This window comes from Littorina saxatilis, linkage group LG3 (assembly GCF_037325665.1).
Source record: "Littorina saxatilis isolate snail1 linkage group LG3, US_GU_Lsax_2.0, whole genome shotgun sequence".
In the NCBI taxonomy this organism is placed as follows: Eukaryota; Metazoa; Mollusca; class Gastropoda; order Littorinimorpha; family Littorinidae; genus Littorina; species Littorina saxatilis.
Genome location: NC_090247.1, coordinates 52,531,549 through 52,550,984, shown reverse-complemented (window position 1 = coordinate 52,550,984; position 19,436 = coordinate 52,531,549).

Genomic DNA, 19,436 nt, shown 5'->3' with positions numbered 1-19,436 from the left:
CACTGACAAAGAGAGCATGAACACCCCAGGGCCAATGGACATGGTATTGTGATAGCAGAAGGGGGAGGAAGAGAACCGTGCCACCCTATTAACCTCCTGTCGCCATGTTACGATCACTGGGCCCCGCCTAGTCAGCGACTTTTGGCCCCGGGGGTCGGAGGGTTGGACTGTGTGACAGTATCGCTCGCTGCTTGCTGGCCACGCCCCTTTCTGACGAACAGATAACAACTTCAGTACTCAGCGATGCTGAAAGTTGCCACGCCCCCATTCTGTGGAGAGAGGAAAACAGCACACGGGTGCGGTGGGTATCATTTCGCCTTTGTAAATGTATACGTTCCGAAAGAAATTAGAAGATACTTTATAACGCAAAACACAAACAAATGAACCATAAGCCATTGGTTTGTTGTTTTCATATTATTGATAAAAGTATGTACATTTCATGTACAATTAAATGGAAATAACTCATTGTTTAATCCAACCAAACAAACAAACAAACAAACTCGAATATTGTACACATTTTCAAGCAATCGCCCATGTCATAGGTTAAGTTGTGACTCTTTCTCAAGGCATCACGTCATTCGTCAACAGTGAAAATATCTGACGTTTTTTTTTATCGATTTGTTTACCTTCTAATTTCAATTATTTTCTCTTTACCTTGTTCTGTACGTATGACATGAGCAAAGTATGCCTATTTGTCATTCTGCAACGATTTGAAGACAGTGCGGCGCTCGTTCAATTTGTGTGTGCTTGCAATTTCATTTTCAAGCAGAATTTCGATTGAAATATTAGTTATTTTTGTAAGATTCCAAGCTTAAAGATAAATGTAATCTCATAGTCTGGACCGTGTCAAAGAACGCCTGACCAAAGTTTGAACGGGTTCAAGTTCGTAGTTTAAATAAAAAATTGTTGTCTTTAAAGTCTTTACACAGCTGTTTATATGGAAGAGAATAAATATTCAAAACCTTTTTTCCTGGCAAGCTCAGTCCTAGTTTTGGTTGGCTGTAAACATACTAGCAACATGACAGTGAAAGTGGTTGTTGTTATCGCAAAGGTACCGCTTTTGAAAAGATGCATAAACAGCATAAATATTGACTATGACCACCCCCTTTTTTCTGAGAACAGAAGGCAACATAAAGCTAGACAAAGGGCTTAATTCAACTTAACTCAACTCAACTCAAATTTATTAATCCATATGGAAATTATGTTGTAACAATACTCATTTCCAATCAAAAGAATAAGAATGCATAATAAAAAAATAAAAAAAAACATAAGAAAATAAGTGAGTATGATTATTATGAGTATGATCAGTCTCACTAACGCAAACAGTCATCCGTCAAGTCAAGTCTGCCAACACACAACTCACTCACACAACAGCAACAGCAACAGCAATACAATTTAACAAAAACCATAATTCCAATAACAAAAAGACGTCCAAGAGTCCACCTCCACATCCACGCACCCACAAGGTATACAAAGCACCACATGTCGACTAATACACCGCACATTTGAACTACGGTAATACAGTTACTAAAAATACATACATTACAGATAACCCAGCAAGGAGGAGTTTTGGACCCACCTTGCTCTGGTGGTGCCGGAGATGGTTCCAGACTCGCAATTTGACTCCGCAGGAGACAAAAAAGTAATTTAATTTTGTTGGTTGGCTTGTATATTGGTTCTATTGACCAGTTTTTGATTCTTTTTGTTTGGGTTGAAGATATTCTTTTTGACGGCAATCCGGGATTACTTCCATGGTAACCAAAGGGGCAAAATGACCTAACAGACATGTTTTATGAAGCCCGTATCCTCCATCCTGCCCAACATATCATATGCTCCGATTCGGGCAGACTTCTTGCAAGCCACAACCAAGAATCAGACGAAACTCTACGGCAGCACGGAGAAGCTGCGAAGGACAGCTGTTTTTATTAAGATTGTTTTGTTTAAAAAAAAGAAAAAAGAAGAAGGTGTACGTCCAATCGTCTGAGGAGAGGTGAACGAGGAAGAAGATGATGTTTTTGTGTTTCTCAATCTGTAATAAATCAAATACACCAAGTCACAGTGATGTAAACATTATTATAAAAACATCGCCACATTAGGGGCCTATTTACAGCTGTTAGGCCAAAAAAAAAAAATAGGTGTGGTTACGGTAACATAGCCAAAAAAAATAGGGTAGGTAGGTAGGCAATCACTTTTTTTTTTTAAACTTTTTTTTCTAATGTGTACAAATTAAACCTACTTGACAGGGAAATAAGTGTGCGACACGGGCGCTTTCGCTTTCATTGCGTTTTTTGCACTTTTTTTTTTGTGTGGACAAATGTAATAAAAAGTTATAGGATCGGCCCCTAAAAATAGGGTAGGTCGGGTTACCGTAACCACACCTATTTTTTTTTTAGGCCTTACCGCTGCACACACACGGTTGCATGTACCGTAAAATCCCTAGCAAACGCCCACCCCCCCCTCTGCACAGATTTCGGGTACAAGTAAGGGGTGGGCGTTTGCTAGGTATACACCCCTTTGCAAGATAAAGTGTCATCACATTTTCACAAGAAAATAAAAGTGATACAACATGTGATTTATGCAATTTTAATGAAAAATAAACACACCGTTTGTTTACAGAAATAAAGATCAACGTTCTGTGATAGAAAAAAAGAAGAAGAAAAAACCGGCGAATCATCGAACAGTGTGCACAAATCGTAGATAAAGGAGGCCGAATATCTTAAAACAAATTATTTTTCAAGCAAAAAAGGGGTGGGCGTTTGCTAGGTAGTGACCCCTCTGCACAACTTTTGGCCAAAAGTGGGGGGTGGGCGTTTGCTAGGGATTTTACGGTACTGATCATGTAATGCTAGACAGGTTATTCTGTCCAACCGGAAGGTGGCGTGCAGGCATAGAAATGACCGCATGTGGGTAGACTTGGAGGCATCAAACTCGAACTCGTCACTGTCCGCCTACGCTGTCCTGACCACAATGAAAGGAATCTAACGTCCACTGTCCGCTCGAAAGGTGTACAAATACGAGCCGTCGAGGGCCGCTGTGTGATGCTATTGCGCCCTGATTGGAGGGCTTTAAAAGCTACGTAATCACCGCTGATGCTATCCTGGTGACGACAAAACCGCTGTGACGACACGAGTCCACGTACTTAGTGCTGCCACCTGTCTCAAAGGGCGCGGGCGCGCCGAGACTGACTTAAAACGGCGGGCAGATAATCGCTGGCTGTTTGTCGGCACCTACCACTTGTCGGCTTTACGCTTCCCTCACTTGCTCAGCCAAAATGGCGCGCGAGATAGTATCGGGTAAATCGCCTTTCCAAAGGCCGATCAGGGGGAGATACAGTCAGGTAATCAAGTGTTGACAAAGGGGGACAAAGCCCTGTGCCATGTGGACCGGAAGATGTCGGATGACTGTTCATGGTCAGTCTCGCTCGCAGTTTAGAGAAGCGTCAGTGAACCAAAGGCAAAGGCGGCAACATGGCCCGGGTCTTTGCCAGTCCGTTAGTTCATCTGGTGGCCCTTGTGCTACTCTGATTGCAACTCATTGATATGTATTTGATTATGTTTACATTTACAGTTGATTATGTTTATGTGTAAATTCTACTCCTGTTCAATTGACTTATTTGATGCAGAATCATGGTATGAGAATACTAGGACTGAGTAGTTCGAAAGAAGGCCCGAATCCGACTATCATTATTACTTTTCATGCTCACCGACTGAAAAATAAAAGAAGAAAAAGACGAATGCTCTTGAAAGAATGGTTTCAAAATTGTAATGAGGAAATGTGTGACATCATAGGCCTAATGTAATCACGGTAACTCAGTATTCACCCTGAATTGCTTCTTCCTTTCAGGTGCCAAAATATTCCCCTCCAGGGGCGGATCCAGGGGAGGGTCCGGGGTTTCCGGAAACCCCCCCTAGCCTAAAACAAGTCGCGTAAGGCGAAAATACAACATTTAGTCAAGTAGCTGTCGAACTCACAGAATGAAACTGAACGCAATGCTATTTTTCAGCAAGACCGTATACTCGTAGCATCGTCAGTCCACCGCTCATGGCAAAGGCAGTGAAATTGACAAGAAGAGCGGGGTAGTAGTTGCGCTAAGAAGGATAGCACGCTTTTCTGTACCTCTCTTTGTTTTAACTTTCTGAGCGTGTTTTTAATCCAAACATATCATATCTATATGTTTTTGGAATCAGGAACCGACAAGGAATAAGATGAAAGTGTTTTTAAATTGATTTCGACAATTTAATTTTGATAATAATTTTTATGTATTTAATTTTCAGAGCTTGTTTTTAATCCAAATATAATATATTTATATGTTTTTGGAATTAGAAAATGATGAAGAATAAGATGAACGTAAATTTGGATCGTTTTATATAATTTTTTTTTATTTTTTTTTTTTACAATTTTCAGATTTTTAATGACCAAAGTCATTGATTAATTTTTAAGCCACCAAGCTGAAATGCAATACCGAAGTCCGGGCTTTGTCGAAGATTACTTGACCAAAATTTCAACCATTTTGATTGAAAAATGAGGGCGTGACAGTGCCGCCTCAACTTTCACGAAAAGCCGGATATGACGTCATCAAAGACATTTATCAAAAAAAAGAAAAAAATGTTCGGGGATTTCATACCCAGGAACTCTCATGTCAAATTTCATAAAGATCGGTCCAGTAGTTTAGTCTGAATCGCTCTACACACACACACACACACACACAGACACAGACACACACGCACATACACCACGACCCTCGTCTCGATTCCCCCCTCGATGTTAAAACATTTAGTCATAACTTGACTAAATGTAAAAACCACCAAAAAACCAGAATAAATAAGTTTGAAAATAAAGAAAAACTGATGGCTCCGATTGTACCAGATTGTTCCATTTCCTTGATTATTATCAATTTTTGGGGGGAGGCATGCCCCCGGACCCCCCCTAGGTGCCGGTTAAATGACGGTTTTGGAAGGTAGTTTTGTAATTCGCTGGCTCAGGTGCACCAGATCGGTCAATTTTCCTTGTTTTGGTCCAAATTTGTCTTCTTAAATTTCTTTTTTAAGGGTGTATTACTATTAGGGGAAGTTTCTTGGCTAAGATTGCACAAGATTGCTCCATTTTTTCGCCCTAAAATAAACGCTTCGCGTCGTCAAATTTTCCTCTGAAAGAAATTTGGAAACCCCCCCTTACAAATTATGTAATCCGCACCTGCCCCCCCCCCCCCCCATTCCCCATAAGCGCCCCCGTCCAAGAAGCGCCATTCCATCACACGACCACCAAAGTTAGTTGGCCGAATAGAGAAGCCATGAGCAAAGGAGAAGAAATGATGACGTGTAGCTTCGAGTAAGTCATGCTGGTCTTTTATAATTTAAGTTACCGTTAATGAGAACAAGAGCAAACCCTCGACAAGAAGAACCCCCCCCCCCACCACCCCCCAAGACAAAAGAAAAACAAAAACAATTATCCGCCAATTTTAAGCAAAGCATGAGCACTTTGTAGGTAAACATCCAAGTAGCCTACCGTGCCAAAGCTGTAATTAAAGAAATATTTGGAAAGAAGAAAAAAAACCAGAAAGAAATTAAAGGAAGAAAGAAAGAACGAAAACAAGAAAAGAAAAGAACGACAAGAAAATATGGATGCGAGGAGGACAGAACCGGTTGGGAAGGAGGGAGCATAACATATCAATCCCAGAAGTTATCATCGTCGATCTCAATGACATTTGATTTCAATAACTGTTACTACCTTTCAACGTCGTCTCAGTGTCGAGGTCGTGATGACACGCCTGTGTGACACCATATCTGCGCGACAGACGTCACACCAGTGACTCATATCGAACAAGCAAAATCTTTCTTACTGATCTCAAGACTCTCAGAAATCTGTGCGTGGAATCCCGTGACGCGCAAATCAAGCGTGCTCGTTTCTTTTTCTCGCATTGTCTCGCGATTCGTGAGATGAGCAGCAGACGACAAATTGGTGGACATAATGATGACACGAAGCGTGCCGTGTGTTTATCGTTGTATCTTCTCGCAAAATATGATCATTACCGGGTGTCATCTTCCTGTCCGTAGAACGCATTGAAGACAGGAGGCAAAGGCATTGGTCCACACAACTGTTGAAGACAACATACCAAACGACCCAGCAGAAAATGTTGGACCCCCAACCCTCTCCCATGAAAGTTGACCATGGTATACTGTTTAAGCTCATTATGGAAGAATTGTAATTATTTTTCCACGTCCGTCTCATATGAAATATTCTGTCCTGTTGGCACATTTGTGGAACAGCCAATTATTCATAAGCTCAGATCAATATTTTTCTTGATTTATAATTATGAAGTTTGTGTGTCATTGTTATTTTTTCTTTTGTTTGTTTTTGAAGTAATTTACCTGTCATGTCATGTAACCCTAGGGTTGTTTAAATTTTATTTTTGGCCTTGCCTTCCCTTGCCTTGAGAATGAGGAAACAGGCCATATTTTAAAAGGAAGTGAGATTTTTTTCTTCTTGAAGTCGGTCCCGACGCAGAGGGCAGAGTTTCCACCCTTCCAACCAGGCGACGTGTTAACTCGAGTCCAACTCGATTATCTCCCCTTCAATTAGCACAGCAGGAAACAGGGGGAACTGCCACAAGACACAATAACGGAAGTGACAAGGGAGAAAACTGGGACAGATGCGAGCGGAGAAGCCATGATGCTCGATCACAATGAAAAACGACTAGTTACAAGCAATCAAAGTCTTTCGTGTTGATGAGTTTGTTTTAAATGAAAACACCAGTTTTGGGGTCAGAAGTTCTTTTCAAGTCAATTTACCCTCCTACCGCAACGGTTTTCCCCAGTCTTCCCTGACTTCCCAGCGTGTCAATGATCGTGTAATTACCATATATATATATATATATATATATATCTGCCCACGCTTTTACATTGGATAAGAACATCCTTCCTCGCAGACACATATAAAAACAAGTCGCATCAAGCGAAATTAAAACATTTAATTAATTTTATTCAATCTGTCGGCCTGAAACTAATGGATCCACACCGTAAATCTGGAATCAATGATCACCGAGACTACCAAAACCTGGTTAGCCGAAACCAGTTAATACGAGACGGGTCTCGGTGGACCCGGCAAAGCATGCCAACACAAGAACAACATGTACCTTTGCTTGAACCGATTTTCTTTCATTCTGAGCAAAATGTTAAAGTTAACATATTATATCTATATACTTTTGGATTCAGGAAATCATAAGGATACAATGCAATCATTTTAAAATCTGTTTGTACCAATTTGATTTTACTGACAACTTTAACGTACAAATTAATTAATGAATTTTTAAGCCTCCGAGCTGAAATGCATTCCCTGAGTCTAGACTGAGTCCAAAAATGTTTGATTTAAGTCAAGTCTCAATCTAATGAGGTCACCACAGTGCGGCCTCTACCCTTGAGCTCAAAGATCACCTCTTTTCCGGCGTTTGACAGACCTGTTTTAAGTTAAAGTCATATTATGGTGAATTTTAGATATTTTTAGTACTCCTTTTTGAAGTGGACGACACGAGAAGAAGACAAGAAGAAGAAGAAGAAGAAGAAGAAGAAGAAGAAGAAACAACTACCCATGATAATTGCGTCCATGATGGCAGGTTTCCAAACTACGACTGAGCGGCAGATACATTTCTTTTTACAACTATGTTGTCTAGTTTGTATTGAAAGCAGTTTTGCCCGGAAACGTATGAACAGTTACTTGCAGCAGCGTGCGTTAGGTTGGTGCGTTTATTTTGCCGGATACTGTAAGATATCAGCTTAGGGAATCACCCAAAATCAACAGGGCGTTACAGTAATCAGTCTATCACGTGACCCTCTTGTCGTGTGTCATCACTGGGACAGATCTATACCATGTGCCCTCGGGAGGCATCTTCCAGTCGGCTTGTTTTTCTTTATCTTGTCCCCCCTTCCCCCTTCATCCAGTCCCTCCCATCACAGACAGGCTAGCCGGTTTTCCTCCCGTTGCCCCGTTAACTGACCGCTATCAACTTTAACGCATCAATGACTTGCAACCGTCTCCGAGACTCTTCCGAGCCAAAGGGGAAACGTCGAGTCAAGACGATATGAAAGGAGGAGAAGGGATGGGCCCGCCCGGAAGGAAATGGGGTTTGGAGGGAACGAACGAACGAACGAACGAACTTTATTACTCAAGGATGGAGATTTTAGGCTCACGCCTAGTCTTACAATCTGTCCCTGCTAAACTAAGACATAAAAATAAAGACAATAAAAGGACAATTGTCAATCGCAATCATACAGTATTACTGTATTACCGGGAGGACGGGCAAGGGTAGCGGTGGTGGTACTGTAGTTAGGAAACTGCAATTGGACGTAGTTCAGTAACTAGGTGCGGGAACACCAGGGTTTCCCACAAAGTGTGTAGAAAAAATATTGTTTTGTGAGAACGGCCGGTTGATGGTCTCACCCGAGACACTGAGTAAGGATAATCGTTTGTGCGAGGTGAAGATTAAACAAGGAAGGAAATTACTGAAGATAGTTGATTCTCAGCTTTATTTTCTGCGTGTGGAAGAAAATGAAGGAAATGAAGAAGAAGATGAAGAAGAAGAAGAAGAAGAAGAAGAAGAAGAAGAAGAAGAAGAAGAAGAAGAAGAAGAAGAAGAAGAAGAAGAAGAAGAAGAAGAAGACGTAGAAGAAGAAGAAGAAGAAAGAGAAAAACAAAATGGAAAGTTTAGGCTGCAATGAGTTTGTGTGAAAGAATTTGCTAACGTCATTGTCGTTTTGTCGAGTATTAAAAAAAACAAAAACATTATTGCACACCAGTCAACATTCTTATATAACAAGTCAAACATCTAGTTTCTCGGTTATCTTTTCAAATCTCGCACTGACTGTCAAGCGAAGACAGGTCTCGTGAAGAAGCTGAAAACGACACCAGGCGGAAAGACGTGACCCTGGCAGGCGTTATTACTGTAGTGCCACCGTGCGGGCGCCAGGAGTCCCCCTCACCTTTGGGACGGCGTGACCGTCAAACACAGGTCGTCAAGATGTCCTACAATCCGTGAACAACATGGCGACTTGCTGGCCAGCCATCTGGACAAGGGGCCAGGCTAGAGTCAAACCTTGTCACCAGGGATGGTCTGGCGTAAACCCAAACCTTTCGCCTTCCCAAGACTCTCAGTGCCAAGTTGATTGATATTTCTGAGGCGGTTGTAGACTCTATACACACCGACAAACAAATTAGAAGGCATCCACACACACACACAGACAGGCAGGCACGCACGCACACACATAAACGCACACACACACACAGACACATCACACACACACACACACACACACACAGCGAACCTGCACATTGATGATGTTGCCTTCGTGTGGGGGCTATGAACCAGGATTTGTATTATTATTATTATTCTTATTTTGTTTACAAGAAGTATCAATAACACAAAACGCATATATTATATAGTTGTCCAAGTCCGGCGTTTGAGAATAAGAGCCCCCTCCCTCCTTTATCCGCAACTTTTTATCTGATAGCGACTTTTACAATCCCTGTCCAAGTTTGTCTAAGCAGGCAGTCAATTCGTGTTTATATTCCTTTGAGATTTGATGAGTATGGATACAATAAGTGCGCCTCAAACTTTAACTGACCTCCGTCTTCTGGTCACATTAAGGATCGGCTTGTAAGTCACGAAAACAAAGTGTATGTTTGTGAATTTGTTGATGGAGTGAGTGATCCTCCTTGTGGTCATTGGTATGGTATCTACGTTATTTTGCTGTATCTGCCTCTGTTAGCCTGTCTCTGTCTCTCTCAATGTCTCTCAAAAGCGCACGCACGCACGCAAAAAAATCATGCAGTCAATAAACGAATGGCTTAAGTAAATGTACAGTTATTCTTGGCCAATAACGTTCGCTGATTTCGTGCAATTTCACTGTTAATATTGCTTGCTTAGCCTCCCTGATGCTGCTTATAACTACACCAAAGACCCTAAATGTATACAGGGTCTTTCACTAAACCCATCCCCATGATGATAATAGTTAGATACTGACATCACGTTCATAGCACTAACTGCACCTAAGCCCTAAACACGATCATGGAAGCAGCCTTCTTATCGCAGTTAACTTTAGAGGATGCCGAGATAAAACTTTTAATGAAATGACACAACACAAGATAAAAAGCTTACTCTCCGACCTTTCCCCCTCCCCCTAATCACCTGCCAGTTATGAGTTTGTGCCCCATGTCCATGATTTTGGACCGTACACGGAGGCGCTTGACCACTGAAGTCCAGTCTCTGGACAGTCTGTTTCGGGCGGGCAACAGTGTTAACAGCGCTGCAGGGCTAGGATTACTGCGTTTCGCTACACTCTCATTTTCGGATGAAACGGATTTTGTGGAAAAGATTGAACTAAAACAAGAAAATGGTTTGTGCTGAAACGTAAATGTGTTCTTGGTGTTTCAAAGGATTGCTGGATTAAACAGATTTGACTGAAGAGATCATTGATAAGGCCAACAAAAAGAAATAGTCTGTTTACGGTATCCCGACCGACTCTATTTTTTCGCGCGACCCTAGACTTTTTTTGGACATTATTTTTTTTTGGAAAAAAAAAGTCTTTGTTTTTTGGCAAAATAACTTAAAAATATGTTTTTTTGGAGAGAAAAAAAGAAAAAAAGCCCGACCTACCGACCCTATTTTTTTGCCTATGTTACCGTAAACAGACTTTTTGTTTTTGTTTGCCTAACAAGAAAATCACTTGTTTTGAAAGTTATTTGCATGGGTTGTTGTTTTGGTTTCCTCCGGCACGAGTCCGAAAAAGATGGCAGATAATTTTTTTTACAAAATTAGGTGCGATGACCTGTGGTAAAAAGCTTTGGAGACTGGAATTGACGAAATGAACTTTCTGTACAGCCTGTGATGACAACAATGGCCGTGTTCGTTATTGCAGTTCTAGTGGGTTTTTAACACAAGTTCGATGTGCTATTGTGATTTTAGCTCTTGTGTACCCGTACCACGTAACACCAAGTGGAGCGCTTTTGGGGCAGATAACACGTGTGACTATGGTTTGGTGGGGCTATAGATATTAAATGTTTATTTTTCTGTCTTTACCTTTGTTTTTGTCGTTGTATTTTTTCCGAACTCGTGTAAATAATTTAAAAGTTGATTTTTCGTTAACATCCTCCGCTGTTTGGGTGTCCGTGTACATGCGTGTGCGTGTGCGGTTTTTTTTTATGGTTCTCATTACACCGGAACCCCCTCCTTCACATCCACAAGACGGGCGCAGTGGCGTGGTGGTAAAACGTCGGCCTCCTAATCGGGAGGTCGTGAGTTCGAATCCCGGTCGCTGCCGCCTGGTGGGTTAAGAGTGGAGATTTTTTCCATCTCCCAGGTCAACTTATGTGCAGACCTGCTAGTGACTTAACCCCCTTCGTGTGTACACGCAAGCACAAGACCAAGTGCGCACGGAAAAGATCCTGTGATCCATGTCGGAGTTCGGTGGGTTATGGAAACACGAAAATACCCAGCATGCCTACTCAACGAAAGCGGAGTGAGCTGAACCTAAATGGGCAAACGAGCTCACACGTAACCAGAAAATTCTGGAAAGCTGAAGAAGAAGAAGAAGAAGACCTCGACAAATCTGAAAAAAAGACCTTAAAAACGGGGGTATATTTACAGAGGTTATGAACGGAAAGTTTGAAAAAACCGAATCTTAAGAGGGAGAGAGTCTTACATTGGGGGGACTTCTTCTTCTTCTGCGTTCGTGGGCTGAAACTCCCATGTACACTCGTGTTTTTTGCACGAGTGGAATTTTACGTGTATGACCGTTTTTTTTACCCCGCCATTTAATTTAGGCAGCCATACGCCGTTTTCGGAAGAAGCATGCTGGGTATTTTCGAACTCTGATATGGATTACAGGATCTTTTTCGTGCGCACTTGGTCTTGTGCTTGCGTGTACACACGGGAGTGTTCGGACACCGAGGAGAGTCTGCACACAAAGTTGAGAAATAAATCTCTCGTCGAACGTGGGGACGAACTCACGCTGACAGCGGCCAACTGGATACAAATCCAGCGCGCTACCGACTGAGCTACATCCCTGCGGGCCCTAGAGGGACTCTAAATTGGGGGGTCTTAAAGGGAAGGTTCTTAGATATGTTGTCTTTGCATTTAAAACCAGGCTAACTGTGATTTAAAAAAAACACCCACATACTCCTTTAATATCAACATGAATATTATAACACTGTGCTAGTATATTTCTGCTCGTGTGACAGCAAGCAGTTACAATACTGAAAGTTAAAAAGTATGACATGGATTTTAAAAATCTGTTCCAGGCATGACTGTGTGCACGCGTAAGGCAGCAGAAACGTACAGCGTGGCGACAAACAGAGCATTCCTGTGGCAAGAACGTTCACTACAAGCTGTGGACACCTCGACTGGCGCAGGTGTACCAAATACAGGTGAGATAGAGAGAGAGAGAGAGAGAGAGAGAGAGAGAGAGAGAGAGAGAGAGAGAGAGATTGGTTGGTTGGTTATTATGTCCCTTCACACACATACATACACACACACGCACGCTAGCAGGCACACACGCACGCACGCACGTACACACACACACACACACACACACACACAACCACGCACACACACACACACACACACACACACACATACGAGCGCGCGCGAGAGAGTCCGAATTTGCTAGCTCAATCAAACAGTCAGACCAACAACCAAACCTGAATTTCACAAGCACAAAACAGTAACTCTTCCCACGGGTCAAAATCACGGCGCGGCAATTGATGTAGGCGATGATTTGTATACTTCAAACATTTTGAGACTCTGAATGTCAATACTTTTTTTTTCCTTCTTTTTTTTACATTTAGTCAAGTTTTGACTAAATGTTTTAACATAGAGGGGGGAATCGAGACGAGGGTCGTGGTGTATGTGTGTGTGTGTGTGTGTGTGTGTGTGTGTGTGTGTAGAGCGATTCAGAGTAAACTACTGGACCGATCTTTATGAAATTTTTCATGAGAGTTCCTGGGTATGATATCCCCAGATATTTGTTTTCATTTTTTCGATAAATGTCTTTGATGACGTCATATCCGGCATTTTGTAAAAGTTGAGGCGGCACTGTCACACCCTCATTTTTCAATCAAATTGATTGAAATTTTGGCCAAGCAATCTTCGACGAAGGCCGGACTTTGGTATTGCATTTCAGCTTGGAGGCTTAAAATTTAATTAATGACTTTGGTCATTAAAAGTCTGAAAATAGTAATTAAATTTTGTTTTTATAAAACGATCCAAAATTATGTTTATCGTATTCTTCATCATTTTCTGATACTAAAAACATATAAATATGTTATATTCGGATTAAAAATAAACTCTGAAAATTAAAAATATAAAAATTATGATCAAAATTAAATTTCGGAAATCAATTTAAAAACAATTTAATCTTATTCCTTGTCTGTTCCTGATTCCAAAAACATATAGATATGATATGTTTGGATTAAAAACACGTTCAGAGAGTTAAAAAGAATAGAGATATAGAAAAGCGTGCTATCCTCCTCAGCGCTACCGCTACCGCGCTTTTCTGGATTGTTAATTTCACTGCCTTTGACACGAGCGGTGGACAGACGATGCTACGAGTGTACGGTCTTGCAGAAAAAAATGCAATGCGTTCAGTTTCATTCTGTGAGTTCGACTGAGCTTGACTAAATGTTGTATTTTCGCCTTACGCGACTTGTTTTTACATTTAGTCAAGTTTTGACTAAATGTTTTAACATAGAGGGGGAATCGAGACGAGGGTCGTGGTGTATGTGTGTCTGTGTGTGTGTGTGTGTGTGTGTGCGTGTGTGTGTGTAGAGCGATTGAGAGTAAACTACTGGACCGATCTTTATGAAATTTGACATGAGAGTTCCTGGGTATGATATCCCCGGATATTTGTTTTCATTTTTTTGATAAATGTCTTTGATGACGTCATATCCGGCTTTTTGTAAAAGTTGAGGCGGCACTGTCACACCCTCATTTTTCAATCAAATTGATTGAAATTTTGGCCAAGCAATTTTCGACGAAGGCCGGACTTCGGTATTGCATTTCAGTGTGGTGGCTTTAAAACTAATGAATGAGTTTGGTCATTAAAGATCGGAAACTTGTAATTAAAATTATTGTTTTATTAAACGATCCAAAAACAATTTCATCTTATTCTTCGTCATTTTCTGATTCCAAAAATATATACACATGTTATATTTGGATTACAAACAAGCTCTAAAAATTAAAAGTATGAAAATTATGATTAAAATTAATTTTCCGAAATCAATTTAAAAACAATTTCATCTTATTCCTTGTCGGTCCGGATCCCTGATTCCAAAAACATATACATATGATATGTTTGAATTAAAAACAAACTCAGTAAGCTAAAAAGAATAGAGATACAGAAAAGCGTGTTATCCTGCTCAGCGCGACCACTACCGCACTATTTGGCATGGCTTGTCGATTTCACTGCCTTTGCCTCGAACGGTGGACTGACGAAACTACGAGTACATGTATGTGGTCTTAGTGAAAAAAGCAGTGCGTTCAGTTTCATTCTGTGAGTTCGACTGAGCTTGACTAAATGTTGTATTTTCGCCTTACGCGACTTGTTTTAATTTGTTTTTAATCAAACGTATCATACAGTTGTAACTTTCACGACACAGAAAATCAGTGGCAGAAGTCGTGGCCAAGTGGTAATTAGTGCATCGCGCTGTGATGTTCGTGGTCCATGGTTCGACAGTCCTGATGAATGGAAATTAAATCATGGCGTTATGTGTTTTGTACACCGGTAATGACCAAAAGACGAGAATAATACATCGAATACTAAACATGTAAACCACCACAGTTATGTCCACGCGCTTACAAACGTTACATGGGAAATGGGTTATTTTTTTATTATTTTTTGTTTTAAAGATTTGACTGGTTTCAGTAGCAAAAGAAATTCAGGACAAAAAATGGGAAAAAAAGCCAACACAAATTCAGAAAAAAAGTGAACACTAATTCCGGGATAGAAGTCAAAAAGAGAGCCATCATTAATTGTGAAGAGAGAAAAAACAAGTCGCGTAAGGCGAAATTACTACATTTAGTCAAGCTGTGGAACTCACAGAATGAAATTGAACGTAGTCCGCTGCTAGTGCAAAAGGCAGTGAAAGTGACGAGCCTGTTCGGCGCGGTAGCGGTTGCGCTGTGCTTCATAGCACGCTTTACTGTACCTCTCTTCGTTTTAACTTTCTGAGCGTGTTTTTAATCCAAACATATCATATCTATATGTTTTTGGAATCAGGAACCGACAAGGAATAAGATGAAAGTGTTTTTAAATTGATTTCAAAAATTTAATTTTGATCATAATTTTTAATTTTTTTAATTTTCAGAGCTTGTTTTTAATCCAAATATAACATATGTATATGTTTTTGGAATCAGAAAATTATGAAGAATAAGATGAACGTATATTTGGATCGTTTTATAAATTTTTTTTTTTAAATTTTCAGATTTTTAATGACCAAAGTCATTAATTAATTTTTAAGCCACCAAGCTGAAATGCAAGACCGAAGTCCAGCCTTCGTCGAAGATTGCTTGGCCAAAATTTCAATCAATTTGATTGAAAAATGAGGGTGTGAAAGTGCCGCCTCAACTTTTACGAAAAGCCGGATATGACGTCATCAAAGACATTTATCGAAAAAAAGAAAAAAACGTCCGGGGATATCATACCCAGGAACTCTCATGTCAAATTTCATAAAGATCGGTCCAGTAGTTTACTCTGAATCGCTCTACACACACACACACACGCACACACACACACACACATACACCATGACCCTCGTCTCGATTCCCCCTCTATGTTAAAACATTTAGTCAAAACTTGACTAAATGTAAAAAGAGAGGTGAAGAAAGAAATCTTTAACGCTACACAAAAGAAGGTGAAGATAGAAATCTTTAACGCTACACAAAAGCGAAAAAAAGCTCATACAGTGGTCGCCGCTTTATAAAGCCACTTCTGGACCGACGAAAAATGGCTTTAATAAGCGGCGGATTTATTAACCGGCGGTCCAGGAATACGTCATTTTCGAAAAAAACCAAAAAATCTTCTTTTGTTTACGTCACTCGGTCACTTTCTTTCGTCATTTACACTTGTTTGAATCTAAACAAAACTTCACGAAGGATGTTGAACTTTTGTTTTAAAATTATGTACATGTACGTGTACTTTGATCACATTCGGTACATCAATAATTTCACTGTCACCGTCACGAATCATTACTTACTTGTGGCCATAGGTGCACAACTGATTTAATTTAGTCATGAACACAATAATAATAATAATAATAATAATAACGGGCATTTATAAAGCGCCTTATCAAAAGTTCAAAGCGCGGGACAACAATACATGTATACAAAAATCATACAATCACTGTCAGATTCAAACAACACATCATGCACATCTCACATCCCCAGACTCTATACTAAGGAACTATCCGTAGTGTTGTTGGAACAAGTGAGTTTTCAAATTGGACTTAAAAGATGAAATGGATGGAGAGTGACGTAATTGAAAGGGGAGTGAATTCCATAACTGAGGTCCATAATACGAAAACGTGCGGAAGCCATGAGCCTTGCGTTTAAAGCGACCTTGACAGAGAAGTCGAGCATCATCAGAAGAACGAAGGGTGCGAGAGGGAGTGTAGAGAGAGACCAGTTCAGAAAGATAGGCAGGTGCCGATTCAGAGATAATATTGTAGCAGAAGCAGGCAGCTTTATACCTAATACGTTCAGATACAGGAAGCCAGTGAAGTTCTTTCATGAGAGGAGTGCAGGGTTGTCGATGCTGTGCTCTGAAAATGAGACGTGCAGCAGAGTGTTGTACTTTTTGCAAGGGTTGGAGAGTGGAGTCAGGGCAGCCTATGAGAAGGGAGTTGCAGTAATCTAATCTGGACAGAATGCAGGATGTAACGAGAGTTTTAGTGGCATCAACAGTGAGAAATTTTCTTATGGAACCTATTCTTCTGATCTCAAGGTAACATGTCTGACAGACTTTTTTGATGTGTTGTTTCATTGAGAGGTGGGAGTCCATGATGAACCCAAGATTCCTAGCACTATCAGAGAGAGAAATGTCACTAGAACCTACTGTGATGGAGGCTGGAAGGGAAGTGGTCGAACAGGAAGCTCCAGAGAAAAGAAGAAATTCAGTCTTGTCATCATTTAACTTGAGCATATTGTTTGTCATCCATGATTTAATATCTGAAGTGCAGTTTTGGAGATCAACACGCGATCAAAGCTACACAATTTATGAACACGTGCGGTTTTTATTGACTGACATTCTTTTCTGAACTAGGTTACTTCGTGATACGCGTGAGCGTGGACATATTAAATAGGCCTATGACTTGAGCGATTACAAGAACAAGATAATTAGTTTTAGTCACAATTCCAACTGCGTGATTTCTCTGAGAAAACTGGCTTTAATAAGCGGCGGGTTGGGTTTCAGTTAACCGGCTTTTTCTAACACATAAGATTAGTGATAAATCCAGACCGTCTGAAATCGGCTTTTATAAGCGGCTGGCTCTATTAACCGCGGTTTTATTAAGCGGCGTCCACTGTACCAATTTGAAAAAAGTGAGAAAAAAGGGGCGAACTAAAAAAACAAAAGTGAAAAAGAGAGCCAATGCTAATTCAAGAAAAAGGTGAAAAAAGAGAGCCAACACTTATTCAGAAAACAAAACAAAATAAAGACAACAAAAATCCCGCTTTGTACAGAAATTCCTTTAACAAAAATCCCCAACATGATTTCCATTTGTCTTCTTCTGTCTTCTTCTGCGTTCGTGGGCTGAAACTCCCACGTACACTCGTGTTTTTTTTTTGCACGAGTGGAATTTTACGTGTATGACCGTTTTTTACCCCGCCATTCAGGCAGCCATACGCCGTTTTCGGAGGAAGCATGCTGGGTATTTTCGTGTTTCTATAACCCACCGAACTCTGACATGGATTACAGGATCTTTTTCGTGCGCACTTGGTCTTGTGCTTGCGTGTACACACGGGGGTGTTCGGACACCGAGGAGAGTCTGCACACAAAGTTGACTGAGAAATAAATCTCTCGCCGAACGTGGGGACGAACTCACGCTGACAGCGGCCAACTGGATACAAATCCAGCGCGCTACCGACTGAGCTACATCCCCGCCCATTTCCATTGGTGATGCAGAAGAAGAGAATGGGATATATGTGGGAGATGCGGGGAAAGGATCTGAGACGCGTGAAGTGTCTGCAGTGAACATTGTACAAACACTCGGGATACCCCAAAAGGATTTCCGTCTCCTACACACACGCCTGCAAACATGTACATTCTGTCAAGGCATCAGACGGCTACGGCATCAGGCTCCTTTGGATACCCGCCCCCCCCCCCACCCTCCCCGCCACTAATTCGTTTCACCAAAAAAGAAGAAGTTTTAGACTTGAAGTTCTTCGACACAAAAATCGATTCAAAAATGTTGTTCAAATAACACCTCACTTCTGTTTCCCCCCCCCTCCCACCCCCCCTCCCACCCCCCTCCTTCCCCTCTTTTTGTTTTAAAGGATGCACCGGCATTAATTAATGCACATGCGTGAAAAGAGCAGTCGAATTTTTTTAAAGCCTGCATTGCTATCAATAAAGACATTCCTTTTTCAAAGATTAAAAAAAAAGAAGTTTTTGTAACTCAATACGTTTTTTCCTGCCTTATTTTAACCCACCGCGTGACTGAGGAGGCAGGGAAGACGTTCTAAATGTGAATGGAGCAACACATATGGTAATAAGCCTACGCTTTATTTGTACACGCCTAATAAGCACAACCGTGGCATTTCTCAAACAACTCCGTGCTAACACACCTTGTTTTTCTAGTCTCACTTTAATTGGATACGGGAAGAAGCTGAGCATATGGAACGTAGCGGTAGGGTGAAGTCAAATGTACTCCCGCAGTAAAGATGTCTCAGGGCTGAAATTGTGTCTGTTGGGATCACCGTAAAACTGTGTAAAATGTCAAAAACCATTGCTAAACCCGTGTAGAGATTTCTTTTGTGAAACTTGAATTTTGATATCTTATACGTACCTGTTTCTGTGGACCGTGACTTTGAAGATTCTGTGTACTACTTTGTATGTGTGTGGGTGTATGTGTGAGAGGAGATAACGTTTTCAGCCTTTGAAATGGCGTTTGACTCAAGAGCTACGAAATATGGATACACTTGGAGACGTTGATTACCTTTATAACGACCTTGAATGAGAAGTAACGACTCCTATCGGTGTCATTATTCTATCAAAACTCAGTATCCCTTCAACCTTCTGTTTATCATCTGCACATTGCAAACTTGTTTTATCAAACTGAAAGGCGTCAAACCAAAAAACTTATGTTTGTTTTCGATGACCTTGTGCGACCTTCAAGTCAATCTGCTGTTGTTTCCATGGCAGCGCTGTGTCAAGGTCAATGTCAGAACGGTGGCA